Here is a 14,979-nt window from a genome sequence, read left to right on the forward strand (position 1 = left end):
AATGTTTATAGCACTAAAAGATGGAATATTGTATGATTGGGTAGTTGTGGAAGACACGTAATATAGATCCAGTGTGCAGGTTGGATTGAGTCAGGACAGTCACAAGGAGCAATATCTTATTAATTAATATGCAATAAAAGAATAAGAGAAAAACCTTAAAATAAACGTACCTTTGCGTCAGATGTCATGATAAATAATACATATTCCAATTACGAATGTGGCGAATAATCCTGAGAGTTGAATGTTTTAAAAAAAAAAAATTATATATCCAAGGGAAGAGATGGACCCCAACTTGCATCTTACAGAGAGAGAAAAAAAAATAAAGAGAGGAGGGAAATACAGGCTTTTCCACTAGAGTATCAGGTTACAGGGGGGGGGGATTAGTTCTATCTATTTAAATTTACACCTTAAAGAGCAGCCCAAGCAAAGAAAAAAAAAAAAGAGCTTTCTGCATTTAATTCATTGCAAATTATACTGGAAAAAAGTATAATTTATTTTACTAATTTTATCCCAAAGAAATAAAAGTTAACTGTGGACATGTTTAGATTCATTGATAGCTTTTCAAGCATAGAAGTCTGTTAGATAATTTTTCTATGGCAAATCAACATTTTGTTTTCCCACATGGCCAGTTTATTTGTTCTAGATTCTTTTATCCCTTCAAGTTATAGGACAGTATCACAGAGATGCTGAGAATCTCCTCAATGTTTTAAATATGAACACCTCTACATCCAATATCCAGAGGCTGTGCTACGTTATTATTATAGTTATTAATAATAATAATCATAATAATCATTTATTAATAATTACAATAATTTGATTTAAGGAATGTGGATTATTTATGGAATTCTGTGTTTTATATTTAATGTATTGAATAATCTGCTTTCTTTTTATAGAAAGAATGATTGCAATGCAGATTTCTGTGGTACAAGCAAAGGTTATAAAAGCCATTGAAAGGGTTTTCCATTATTAAGTTACAGATAAAAACAATATTTCTGGTGTTCCCGATTAGGTACAATCTATACAATGTGACTTTCATGCCTAAATGTGGAGCTCCGGGGCCACACACTTTTTGAATCTAATTATGTTTTGGATAATAGATTCAAAAAGGGGGGGAAAGATGATGTGGAAAATCACACATATCATTTAAGGTTTTAATTTGTTCATCGATTGAGTTTTTCTATTATGTTGTCTTTATATTTTTATCTGTAAGGAGGATACAGCAGACAGACATATATCTCATGATTGCTCTGATGTAACAAGAATTGTCAGGTTTTGAACATGTCTCAGATGAGGCCATTGCTAATGCAGATTTTGAGTTTTTCCGTAAATGGATCCAGATACCAAGATGCTGGTTGATTCTGCACTGGATATGCTGAGGTTACGCAACATGAGGTATTAAAAATCAAACCACTCCTCTCCTATCGGAATAGGAGAATGAGATGAAGATTTGCGATCACTGTGGTTCGTAGAGCGGAGTGGGGTAAGATGGTCAAATGTGGATTGTGACGTGATAAACCTATAAAGACCGTAGAGTGTGTATGAACCCAGGTGGAGGCGCTCTCCTGTTATCAAAAGAGCCGGTGACTGATGGAGCAGACAACAAAGAAGCAGTGAATGGGCCTAGAGTGGAGAGTCCTTTACCAATGCAGACCAGTACCAGTACTTCGGTGGCTCCTGTCACGTCGTCCGTGACATCTGTCACTCCTTGTGTTCTTAAATCCTTACAGGAACAAGCGATTCAGCAAGGAACGGAGTGTGAGACGCAGGGAGCCAGTGACTGAGGAAGGTCTGGGAATAAAGGGCGGTAACCTTTCTCTGCCATGAGCGCTCTACTCAATAATGGCCCAGGTAATCAATGAACACGTGACAAATAGTGTAGTGGTGGACAAGAACTGGGCAGCACCACTGCTCAGTACCCAGGTGACCAGATACATCCAGTCTTGTAAGACGTGTGTCTATTAAGGTAGAAAAATTGTAAAGATCTCGTAGAAACACCCCCCTCATCCGCTCTACTGCTCCAGTGATTGCAGATTACTCATATACATCTACCATGAGTAGGTTTATATGAGTTTTGTGCGTGTTGTGTGAATTTCTTTTCAGGCCTGCTGTGAAACATATCCAGTATGGAAAACATTACTGCTGAAAAACTCATGATGCTGGTGGTATGTAAAGATGGAGTTCCTAAAAAGTGGTAAAAGTACATGTTCTATAGCAGAGGTAATTATAGAGATCTTACAGTACCTGGGGATGCCCCTGATGAACCCCTGTCTGCCACTGTGACACGGGGAGAAACGCGTTGGGGTTCTTTCATGCTAAGTGTCTGACAAATATGTGTTTATTTTATTAGCCTGAGTGTGAATTGGATAGTGGAGAGTCTGTGATTAGACGAGATCTCCTCATGACTTTACCTGGCTTTATTATTATTATATTGATACAGTGGGTACATGTTATACATGTGAGATATTTAATTTCTTTTAGTGTTTGGTCCTTGAATTTGCTGTATCATGTTGATTTAAGCTACCAAACAGCTATGTAAAATATAGAGAGTGAATATTTAATCTTTGGGAATGAATTAGATATATATACTTGCATATTGACGCCTCTTTATCCCCTGTATCTCACGGTTTCTATATTCCCTCACTGACATTAGTAGCACGTATTAGCTTAGCAGCGTAGGGATAGGGAGGGTGAGCCGTCGGTGAGTGGGGGCTCCAATTCGCCTTATAGGGTGCCGACCTCCGCTGCGAGGTAGGGAGAGTTTAGGGCTATTGCCCCAATCCCTACCCCTCCTTTACTGGAATATCTAATTGTGTCTATACTCACATGGGTGTATGTTGTTTGGAATTTTAATGATCATAACATAAACATGTAACGATCCCCAAGATAATGGTGGACGCTGGCAAATCATGTAACAAATGTTCGTTTTCCTTAATAATTAGATCTTTATATAAGGTATTTTTGGTTTAGTACCTAGAACGTGATTATATTTCTCACAGATACTGCAGATACAGTGTGATATCCTGACCAGTGATGTATGAGCCGTATACAACTGCCTATATAGTGTGTTAAACATGTGTATCCTCCAATTACAGATCCTAAATGAGTGTCAGGAGCACGTGGTCTCAAGCCAGGAGACTGGGTGATCCTAAAAAGACAAGTTAGAAAGAGCCATGAGTCACAGAATCAGATGGGCCGATCCAGCTTTTCCCAACCACAGCAACTTCCATGAAGCTTGAGGGAAAACCCATCTGGAGACAACAGCCGCTGTAAAGAGTCCATCGTACCAGCAGAATGAGAGTCACAACACACATAGTGCTGGATTATCTCACATAGAACCTTATGGAGAATTTCTAGATTGGGGATGAAACATGGGAAATAACCATGATAAGGGAACAATGGGTACAGGAACATTATACAAATAAGGGCTCATGGTGGAAAAAAACATTATCTGACCTGAACCAGCTCATTAGTTTAAGGATGCAAGTGACGTTTTAAGGGTAACATACACTTGCAGGTAACTGGTATTGTCTTATTTGTTGGTATTTGAAGCCGTAAAAGTGCTACTCTGTGTTACTGAAGGTAATCGGATCCATGCATAAGGGAAATCTTGTTAAAGGCCTCCTGGTGGTAGATTAGGGACCCAAGACAAGAAGAGATCCATTAGTGTTGTGATACAATTAGGTGTATTAAGGTAGAAAAGTCTCGAAGACATGGACAGCACTTGGATATTGACTGAGAATCAGTCTTTCAGAAACAGTAACGCTAAAAGCTGCAGCATAACGGTAAGAAGCTTATTCTTACAATTGCCTTACTCTTTCTAATCGATTAATCTCAAAATCTGAGTGAGCTCTTCAGCATTAAATAGTCTGTTCTAAGGACTGGGACTTTACCTGTGCCTCTGTGAACTGTGTGTGCGGGATGTGATCAACTCTCTGATCAGCAGTCTGTACCAGCGGGGGCAAAGGCTTAGCATTGCTTGTATAGCGGATAGAAAAATGAAAAAAGGTTGCAGTTAAAGCATTAGAGCTGATTTGTTAGAGAACCACGGTAGGGTCAGAAGGTTAATAAAGTATTTAGGGGGGACTGTTGAGGAGGACCTTTCCATCAAATACTTAATTAACCTCTTGACAAGGGATTGTGGGAAATATGTCGATTTGCCTTACATAATTCAGGTTTCAGATCATACACATGACACAGATATAAAGATGGCTGACATTTCCTGTTCACCACACCTTGCTTGGAATGCAAGGAATGTCCAGATGAAAGAAGATACCATATAATGGAAGACCCCTGGTCAAGCTAGAAGACCAACCCACAGATCAGATGACATCATAGACCAAACCATCAGCATGGATCCACTAAATGACGTCCCTCCCATCATCATGGTTTCATCCACTGGAGTCAGACCCGCCCATCAACAGCAACACGGATCTCCCCATTGGCTAGCTCATGAACTGTCCCACTAAATGTGCATATCTGAACTTGTGTACGCCCTTAGCCTATATCAAGAGGACGCATGAGTCTCCTCAGTCTGTTTGGTGCCATCTTTACTGTGACCAAGAAGAGATTTCATATCCGACTGTGTCTGGTGTGAATTCTTTTATGCATGCACTTGGCCCATATCAATTCGGCCAGGCAGTAGGCAACTAGTGATCTCTGGTTAAGAGTTCACCCTAACAATGCAATGATGTTGAAATGTGTTTTGGGGGTTAAAGTTCATTTTCTTAGCCAATATTGACTTTGCAAGTAATTGCTGTTAAGCTGATCACTCTTTATGACATTCTGGAGTATATGCAAATTGCCATTAGAAAAACTTAAGCAGTAGACTTTGTAAAAATTAATATTTGTAGCATTCTCAAAACTTTTGGCCATGACTGTATAACTGACCATGTGTGAGTACAGGATCAGGTAGGAGAACGCCAGTCTTATCGAATGTTTGTCCTTGTGATTTTGTAATTGTCATGGAATAAGCCAGACGAAGTGGGAATTGTTTTCTTGTTAACTTAAACGGGATATCGCAATTTTTGCTAGAGTCCAATGGTATTCTTGGGATGAGAACCTTTTGACCACGATGCACCCCAGAAAAAATACTGCAGTCGATGAGATTTGTGCCAAAAGTTTCTACAATTAATTGAGTACCATTGCACAGTCCTTTCTTTGGATTTAGATTGCAATGTAGCATGACACAGCAGCCTTTCTTAAGGTTCAGCATGTGAGGAGGGAGGCCCATAGGAGTAAGGGAATGTACAAATTTGATGGGGTACTGAGCTATTTCTTCTTCTGTCTCACAGGATGAAATCTTGTCGACACTGAAGTATGATTTAGTGTGACCTCCAAGCATGTTCAACACTTGTTCATTGACTGTCAGTGTCACAGTTTTTAGGGCATAGTACTGCTCTGTAAGCAAGATCAGCAGGAGTGAGAGAGTTCAGGTCATTCCCAAATATGTTCGTCATGACGTCATGAGTCAGCATGTCTTTGTTCAGTTTAAAAAAATCTAACAGATTCCCATCTTCAACTCCTGATCCAATAGTTAGCAGCCACTCATAAAACTCTACCTCATCAGGATTGACTGATTAATTTCAGTTCCTTGAGGGATTCCCAGACTGGACTGTTCTTGACACACGCCTCTGTAATACTAACGCAATTTCCGGGAAGTACAACTGGAGTTTGCTGACAAAAATCTCCTCCAACTACAATCGGGAACCCACCAAAAGGTTCTTCATTGTGTAGGAGAACACGTAAGCTTCTATCAACGGCATTGAAAAGATGAACGTGAGACATTGAAATTTCATCCCATATAATAAGCTTAGAATCCCAAAGCTCTCGGCAGACTGAGGCTCCTTCTTTAATACTTGATACAGTTCTCTCATTCAAATGAATTGAAATTCCAAATCCGGAGTGTTTTACTGCCTGCGTAAAACAAACAAAAAAAATCTTCAATACAGACATCTTAAATTTACATTTTTCAGTATTCTGTAATCGTAATTAAAATTACCTTTTAGTAATGTAGCTGCCAAACCGGTAGGAGCAACTGTTTTTACAATGCCACCATTCCCAAGTATAATAGATGTCAAAGCCTTATACACGAACGTCTTTCCACAACCTCCTGCACCAGAAAAAAAAAGCATTTTTGTGACATGGTTGGATTATTAACTGCATTTATGAATGCATCCAAGGCGCCTCGTTTTCTAGGTTCATCAGAAACTGTAGTCATTCAGATTCATGTTTCTCCCTTTCCACATCAACAATGTCACACATTTCATAAGCATCTGATGGGGAAGGTAGTCCACAACATTTGCAATCTTTAGCAAACTGTTGTAAGTGGTCTTAGATATCGGCAAGTGTTTAGGGTGCTTTACACGCTGCGACATCGCTAGCGATCTTGTTAGGGATGTGACACACCACATCGTAGATAATATTTGCCGAGATAGCACATAGGTCAATTTTGTAGCGCCGGTCACATGTGCGATCTCGGCAAATCGTATGTGCAATCTGGCATGTTACATCACGAACGAGATCGCTAGCGATGTCGCAGCGTGTGAAGCACCCTTTTGCTGCTTGGCCATGTATTCGCTGTGAGTCAGGAGGAAGTCTTCCATCATGGTATTTTTATATTTGTTGTATAAATCAAGTCTACTTATGATGTTGGCATGGTTCAGGATTGCAGCAAATAGCTGTCGAAGCTCACTGGGCATTCTAAATAAAGATGCTTCTTCCATGGTTTTGTCCCTCTCTGAGTCATCATGCAATAATCCCATGGCCCTTTGCCAGAATATAAGTTTCATATGTGTGTCCTTCCACTGTTCTCAAATCTTTGAATGATGTAGCACCCGTAAACAACATAAAGAAAATAATTAAAAATTATAAAAAAAAGTCAGGATGATCTAATAACATACAATTAGGCGCAGGGAAAATCTTTCTATATCTTGTGGAGAGACAGAGTAAATTCTTGGAAGGATCTTGTCAATCAGCACCTCTTTTTCTTGTCTTCCAAAACTTACCATATTTTTTGGACTATAAGACGCACCTGACCATAAGACGTACCCTGGTTTTAGAGGAGGAAAATAAGAAAATAAAATTTAAACCAAAAAATGTGGTCATGACACACTGTTAGGCCTAAAACACACTTCCGCAAAAAAACGTACGTGTCTTACGGTCCGTTTTTCGGGTCCGTGTTCTGTTTTTTAGGGGCGTTTCTCCAGTACGTATGGCATCCGTGTGATGGCGTATGCGAGCCGTGTGTGTGTGTGGAATGTCCGTATTGACATAAAATACGTATGTGTGCTGTCCGTGTGCTGTCCGTTTTTAAAGGCCCGCATTCTTACCCAATTAACGTTGTTAATCATTCATCATGAGATCCTGGTGTTGTTGTTTGCCATCAATTGACCTGATAGATTGGAAACAAGTGTTGCAGATTTTGTGATGAAAAACGGACACGGACGATACGTGCTGAACACGGACATACTCCGTCTGCGGTCCGTGCAGGCACGGACCCATAGACTAAAGTGGGTCCGTGCCTGCGTGCTGCCGGCAAAAAACGGACATGTCGTCCATGTAGAAAAGCGCACACACGTACTTACCACATGGACACATGTTCCGTGTCATTTTACGTGTGTGTGCCATCTACTATTGAATAACATGGGTCTCCGTGTCTCCGTGTCTCCGGTACGTGCAAATACGTACCGCACACGTACAAAAAAAACGGATGTGTGTTGCGGGTCTTATGGGGCGAGGATCTGCTGCTGACACTGTTATGGGAGAAATGTCCCCAAATTCTCTACTAAGGTACCCCATTCTGGTAACGATCCTCCTGCCTTGTATATGATCCTGCTCATATACCCCATCCTGCTCATATACCCCCATCCATCCTGCTCATATACACCATCCTGCTATATACCACATCCTGCTCATAATATACCCCCATCCTGCTCATAAAATACCCCCATCATGCTCAAAAAAAAACCCCCATCCTACTCATATTATATCCCCATCCTGCTCATAATATACCCCCATCCTGCTCATAAAATAGCCCCATCCTGCTCATAAAATACCCCCATCCTGCTCATAAAATACCCCCATCCTGCTCATAAAATACCCCCATCCTGCTCATAATATACCCGCATCCTGGTATATGGCCTGTATCCTATGGCACAAAAAAAAATAAACGTTTATACTCACCTTTCCTCACTCCATGCAGCATGCATGATCTTCCCCTCTGTCTCAGCTGCAGCGCCGCTGAGTAGAGCTGTCACCGTGTGTGGAGCCGTCCCTCTGCAGCATCGCGATGTCTTTCTGTCTGTCCCGGTCAGCTGATCTGTGTGGACGCTAGCGGCGCGCATAGCGATGACGTCATCGCTGTGCTCACCACTTTCCACACAGATCAGCTGACCGGGACAGACAGGAAGACATCGCGATGCTGCAGGGGGACGGCTTCACACACGGTGACAGGTGAGTACACTGATTCACTGCACCCCGCGCTGATAATGATGCACGGGGCAGTGAATACTGCCGCACATGATCACTCCAGGCTGTAGTTGCCAGGGGTGATCATGCAGGCAGGCTGTTTAATATGTGCGCATTCCCCGCCCATCACTCCGCCCACCTGTCAGCGCTGACTTCAGCGTTGAGAAATGATGGGTGTGCATATTAAATGAGCGGGCCCACGTGGTCACAGCAGGCTGCTACAGCCTGCTCGTGCCCCCGAAGACCCGATCCACCGCAGCACCTTCATTCCCCACAACCACATTCAGACCATAAGATGCACCCCCCACTTTCCCCCAACATTTGGGGGAAAAAAAGTGCGTCTTATGGTCTGAAAAATACGGTATTTGTCCAGACATAATGGTAGTGTATTTCACAATATAAATACTGAAGTGCTGACGGATCAGTTTGGTTTAGAACGAACCATTTGGTAAGTTTTGTGCCGTCACGCTGAGCTTTTTCCAGAGAATGCTGCTCCGCTCCATCCTCAAAGTAAACTGATTGTTGAAAAGGTATGTGTACTGGAAGTCTTTCTACAGCAAGGGAATGTGCAGACATCTCACATTTTCTTAGCCACCACATTGCTTCAGGCGATGCCAAATATCGTGTCGATGTAAGTCTTAGGGCGGCTTTGCACACTACGACATCGCAGGTGCGATGTCGGTGGGGTCAAATTGAAAGTGATGCACATCCGGCGTCACTTGCGATGTCGTAGTGTATAAATCCTAGATGATACGATGAACCAGCGCAAATGTGTCGTTATCGTATCATCGGTGCAGGCTCCGACATTTCCATAATGCCGATGCCGCGACAGGTACGATGTAGTTCCTCGTTCCTACGGCAGCACACATCGCTGTGTGTGAAGCCGCAGGAGCGAGGAACATCTCCTTACCTGCCGCCAGCGCCTATACGGAAGGAAGGAAGGAGGTGGGCGGGATGTTTACAGCGACTGTCGCAGGGCAGGTGAGTGCATGTGAAGCTGGTGTAGCGATAATTATTGCTACGCCAGCTAATAAAAGATATCATACCTGCGACAGGGGCGGTGACTATCGCGTGCGACATTGCAGCATCGGCTTGTAATGTCACAACGTGCAAAGCCCGCCTAAATCTCGTCCCAGTGGTAGGTGCTGGTGTTGCTGGCTTCATTCACTTGAACGATGGCTGTATCATGTCCTTTGTACACATACTTGAAAATATATTTGACGGTCTGGATGGATGAGCTGATTTCCACATTTATGTGTGCGTTGTATTTCTGAGAGAGGTAGGGGTTGTATGGTACAACCCAGTGGCTGTCAACTTCCATGTCCCTAATCTTGAGCCTAATCCCATCTTTTCGTCTGTGGTATACTGGATAACTGTCCACATTAATATTGTTTCTTCAATGAAGTCTTTGGGAAACCTTTTGGAGCATGTCCGGATTCCTTTAACATCTTCCATACATGGTGAATTTCTATTGTGTTCTCCACAGGGCCGATGAATCAGGCAGCTGATGACAAAATCATAAAGCTCCTCGTTAATATCTGAGTCAGGAATTTCTGCACAAACAGCATTGTCACAATCGATAGCTTTTCAAAACTTCGTCGTCCAGAATAAAGAGCATATGGCAATGAGGAAGACCTGAAATAATAAATGGATGCATTAAATGCACTATTAATCATTCCATTCCTAACATAACTGTTACAAACATTCAGATGAATCTATGTAATACCTCTTTTTTGAAATTCAATGACGTAGGTGTATGCCATTACTTTTCCCATCACTCCTCCTTTTTTTGCAGTCAAGTCATTTAGTAACTCTTGTAGCTTTAAGTGGAATATGGTAGATACCAAATCTGGGTGGTCTATTGCTTTTTCATGTAGTAAAAGGCCGGACTGAATTTCTTCCCACTTTGGGTTGCAAGTGAACGTAATAAATAAATAAATCCAGTTTTCCAAATTTTGCTACCAAAGTCATCGCATCTTGGTAATTCTGTATCATTGCACGCTTTCCACCGGTAAAAAAAGAGGGAAGTATGACGATGCGACCCGGTCTCAGATCTTGTTGTTCAGCCCTACTGTTGATATAATCCATAAGCCCAACATATAATTCTACTCTGAGTTTCTTTTGTTTTTGTCTGTTCCAGTCCAGTCACTGCGCTTCAAACTTTAGGTAGGCGTCAGTTATGTATTGTTGTGTCAGTATGTAATAGTGGATTGAAGGATTGTGGATCCTGAAGGCGGAACACATAGAATTCCCTCATTGACACATTCCTGTTTTTTTTTTCTTGTTCCCCTGCATCGTGAATGAGAGCTTCCTGTTGTTCATCATCACCATTCTCCATTTCATAACTTTTCCTTTTTGCAGTTCTCCCTTGCTTCCGTATTCCAGGTTGCCAGCCGTGTTCACAATATGGAAAGAGGAATGGATACCCCATTGGATCACAGTTTGGGCTATGGTACACAATATTCTGTAGTCCTTGCTACCCAATGGGATGAACGGCAATGTCTCTTTTGATCGGTGGCCCTCTATCATCGGAAACAAACACGGCTGCAACTTCATTGGCTGTCGGCAAGTTGTATCGGTTGTAAGTTCTATCCTTTGTTATCCACATTTTGATTTTATGCTGGTCATATCCACGCTGATCAATCATATCCTTCATCATCTTGAAAGCCTGAGCAAATGGGTTGATATCTCTGAGTAAACAGTCAATAGTATTCATTAGGTCCCTCTTGCATCCTTCATTTTGTTTGCATACTCAGGATCCAATATGTAGAGTTGTGAATATGAAGGAGTATCAGATCTAAATAAAGCACAAATATATTTTTAATTATTAAAAAAGAGCAGGAATGAATTAAAAACATACATTTAATTGTATTCTGGTCTTTTACCTCAGAGCTGTTGATGTACGGTGGTACACTTGTCCGTGAATGACTAAAATGGGTGGGCCACCGGAAAATTTAAAGGATGCAAAGGCAAAAGCACTGTTATACTTTCTGATGTTCTTTCTAAAATGTTTTGCCTTGTTTGTATCTTTAGTTAACCACGCTTGAAACTGCTGAGAATATTCATTTAATTCATGTAAGTGTATGGTACCACTTCTGCAGCACGACCCAAAGTTTGCACTGTGTAATTTTTCTTTCCAAAAGTGAGATGCACGGCAATCACTCCACGTAACGTCTCGCTATCCCACGTGGTGTTCACTGGGTATATTCTCTGAATTTCTTGCTGCATACCTCGAAGGTGGTGACAGTTTATTGTTGTTTCCAACTCCCGCAGGTGTCAAATTCATTCTTCGTTGATGCTGGGTGTATGTATCAGCTTCCCTTCTTTCTATCGCTTGGCTGATATAAACCTTGTGATATCTCTCTCAGTCTTTATCAATCTGCTCAGGTGTTCATTGATGATAAACAATCCTACAATTTTGTCAATATTGTTGTTGTCGAGCAGCTGCAGCATCGTTGTCCAGATTTTCCTGTGGCCTGTGAGATGGATCTAGCGACTCTTCTTGGCTCATTTTATTTGGGAGAATGCAGATGCAATAAAATGTACGTTTACCTTAGTTGAAGGTGTGGCATGGCCACATGTGGGTGGGGCCACGTGTTGGCATGTGCGGGGGCGGAGCTAATGTGTGGTGGTGGGATTAGCGAGTAATCACAATGGCTCATATATATATGTATGTATATATATATATATATATATATATATATATATATATATATATATACTGTATGTATATATACACATAAATATTTATATTCACTACCGTTCAAAAGTTTGCTGTCACCCAGACAATTTTGTCTTTTCCATGAAAAATCATACTTTTATTTATCAAATGAGTTGCAGAATGAATAGAAAAGATAGTGCAGACATTGACTAGGTTAGAAATAATGATTTTTACTTGAAATAATAATTTTCTTCAAACTTTGCTTTCGTCACAGAATGCTCCCTTTGCAGCAATTACAGCTTTGCAGACCTTTGGCATTCTAGCTGTTAATTTGATGAGGTCATCTGTAGATATTTCACCCCATGCTTCCAGAAGCCACTCCCACAAGTTAGATTGGCTTGATTGGCACTTTTTGCGTACCATACGGTCAAGCTGCTCAATAGGGTTGAGATCTGGTGACTGGGCTGGACACTCCATTACAGATAGAATACCAGTTGCCTGCTTCTGCCCTAAATAGTTCATGCATAATTTGGAGGTGCGCTTTGGATCATTGTCCTGTTGTAGGATGAAATTGGTTTCAATCAAGCGCTGTCCACAGGGTATGGCATTGCGTTGCAAAATAGAGTGATAGCCTTGCTTATTCAAAATCCTTTTACCTTGTACAAATCTCCCACTTTACCAGCACCAAAGCAACAAGAGACCTTCACATTACCGCCACCATGCTTGACAGATGGCGTCCGGCACTCTTCCAGCATCTTTTCAGTTGTTCTGAGTCTCACAAATGTTCCTGTGTGTGATCCAGAAACCGCAAACTTCTATTTGTCTGTCCATAACACTTTTTTCCAATCTTCCTCTGTCCAATGTCTGTGTTCTTTTGCCCATATTAATCTTTTCCTTTTATCAACCAGTCTCAGATATGGCTTTTTCTTTGCCACTCTACCCTGAAGGCCAGAATCCCTGAGTCACCTCTACACTGTATAGGTAAGGATGGTTGACCTTAGGGAGATCAACATCCAGCACCGCAGAGCACCATCACGTGTTTTCTCAACGCAGTGATTCTAGAGCAATGCCCCCTGGGAAATATGCAAAACAAGGAAGCCGCGGAGACACCATCACATGTTTCTCAACGCTGGCAGGTAACTAGCCAGATCTTTCACCGGAAAGGCAAAACCACGGGAAGGGCAGTCTGTAGACGTTGACACTGGCGTTTTGCGGATACTATTTAAGGAAGCTGCCAGTTAAGGACCTGTGAGGCATCAATTTCTCAAACTAGAGACTGTAATATACTTGTCTTGTTGCTCAGTTGTGCAGCGGGGCCTCCCACTTCTCTTTCTATTCTGATTAGAGCCTTTTTGTGCTCTTCCCTGAAGGGAGTAATACACACCGTTGTAGGAAATCTTCAGTTTCTTGGCAATTTTTTTATGGAATATCCTTCATTTCTAAGAACAAGAATAGACTGTCGAGTTTCACATGAAAGTTCTCTTTTTCTTCCCATTTTGAGAGTTTAATGGAACCAACAAGTGTAATGCTCCAGATTCTCAACTAGCTCAAAGGAAGGTCAGTTTTATAGCTTCTCTAATCAGCAAAACTGTTTTCAGCTGTGCTAACATACTTGCACAAAGGTTTTCAATGGATTTCTAAACATCCATTAGCCTTGTAACACAGTTAGCAAACACATTATACCATTAGAACATTGGACTTGAGGTTGTTGGAAATGGGCCTCTATACACCTAGTAGATATTGCATTAAAGACCAGACGTTTAAAGCTAGAATAGTAATTTACCACATTAACACTGTATACAGTCTATTTCTGTTTAATTTAATGTTAGCTTCATTGAAAAAAATGTGTTTTTCTTTCAAAAATAAGGAAGCACTGTATCTAAGTGACCCTAAACTGTTGAATTGTAGTGTATATATATACTGTATATAGCTAACATAAACAAATATTATGTAAAAACGGCAAAAAGATGTCACAAAGATGTTTCTCAACATAGGGACAATCACACACGTCATGAATAAAAAGATGAGAGCACTCCTGAGTTTCTTTACGTCATCCCTTTTAATACCATATCTTTCAATGCATGGCATTATCTTAGTGAAGAGCATAATTCTTCTTTGTTGGCACATCTTTCAATATTTTCGTTACTGCTGTTACAAAAGATTTCTAAATTAAGGATTAACGCAATCATCTGTGATTGACTACATTTAATGTTATGTTTAAGGTATCAACACAGACAACTATTGTTATCTTTTGTTCAGTAACTCAGTAGCTAATATAATTTCACATTAAATCCTATGTAAGTTAAAAAATATATTATTATTTTCAAGACTATTTTTAATTTTATAACAATAGCATGAAATTATTGATGTTATCATAGAAACATTAAATGTTTCATTTCGAAGCTGCCTGCTAGATGTCGAGGACCCACAACTTGATATAGAGCTTGATTATTCTACGCTGTTTATATGACTTCTGACTTGTATGATCCTGATTATTAACTACTGTTTCTGCTCGCGAGTGAGTTCTAGAATGAGGATACAGCTGGAAGACATATTTTTACTGTATGTTTAATATAAGAAATAAATGTAAAATATTTTAAAGTAGAATTCATTTTAATAGAAACTGTCTTCTGGGGCAAGGTCAGTCAAAGAAAAAAAGGGAACCAGCACGATCTGAAATTGGCATGCATCAAATAAAAAGTGAAAATTCACAAATTTATTCCAACTGTACTATGATAAAAAAATGAGATTTTTAGCAAATAATTGATCAATTTTTTGAGCCACCCCTGCCAACGTCACGGCAAATCTCAATAGGGGGGTCCTACTCTACATTCTGTATTTCATGTGCCATG

The 14,979-nt window shown here is 40.8% G+C and overlaps 1 pseudogene; it reads right to left on the reverse strand.

The window, feature by feature from the left end:
- Window positions 1-9,586: 9,586 nt before the first annotated feature.
- LOC142243862 (uncharacterized) lies at window positions 9,587-10,554 on the reverse strand (annotated as a pseudogene).
- Window positions 10,555-14,979: the final 4,425 nt, after the last annotated feature.

This window comes from Anomaloglossus baeobatrachus, chromosome 6 (assembly GCF_048569485.1).
Source record: "Anomaloglossus baeobatrachus isolate aAnoBae1 chromosome 6, aAnoBae1.hap1, whole genome shotgun sequence".
In the NCBI taxonomy this organism is placed as follows: domain Eukaryota; kingdom Metazoa; phylum Chordata; class Amphibia; order Anura; family Aromobatidae; genus Anomaloglossus; species Anomaloglossus baeobatrachus.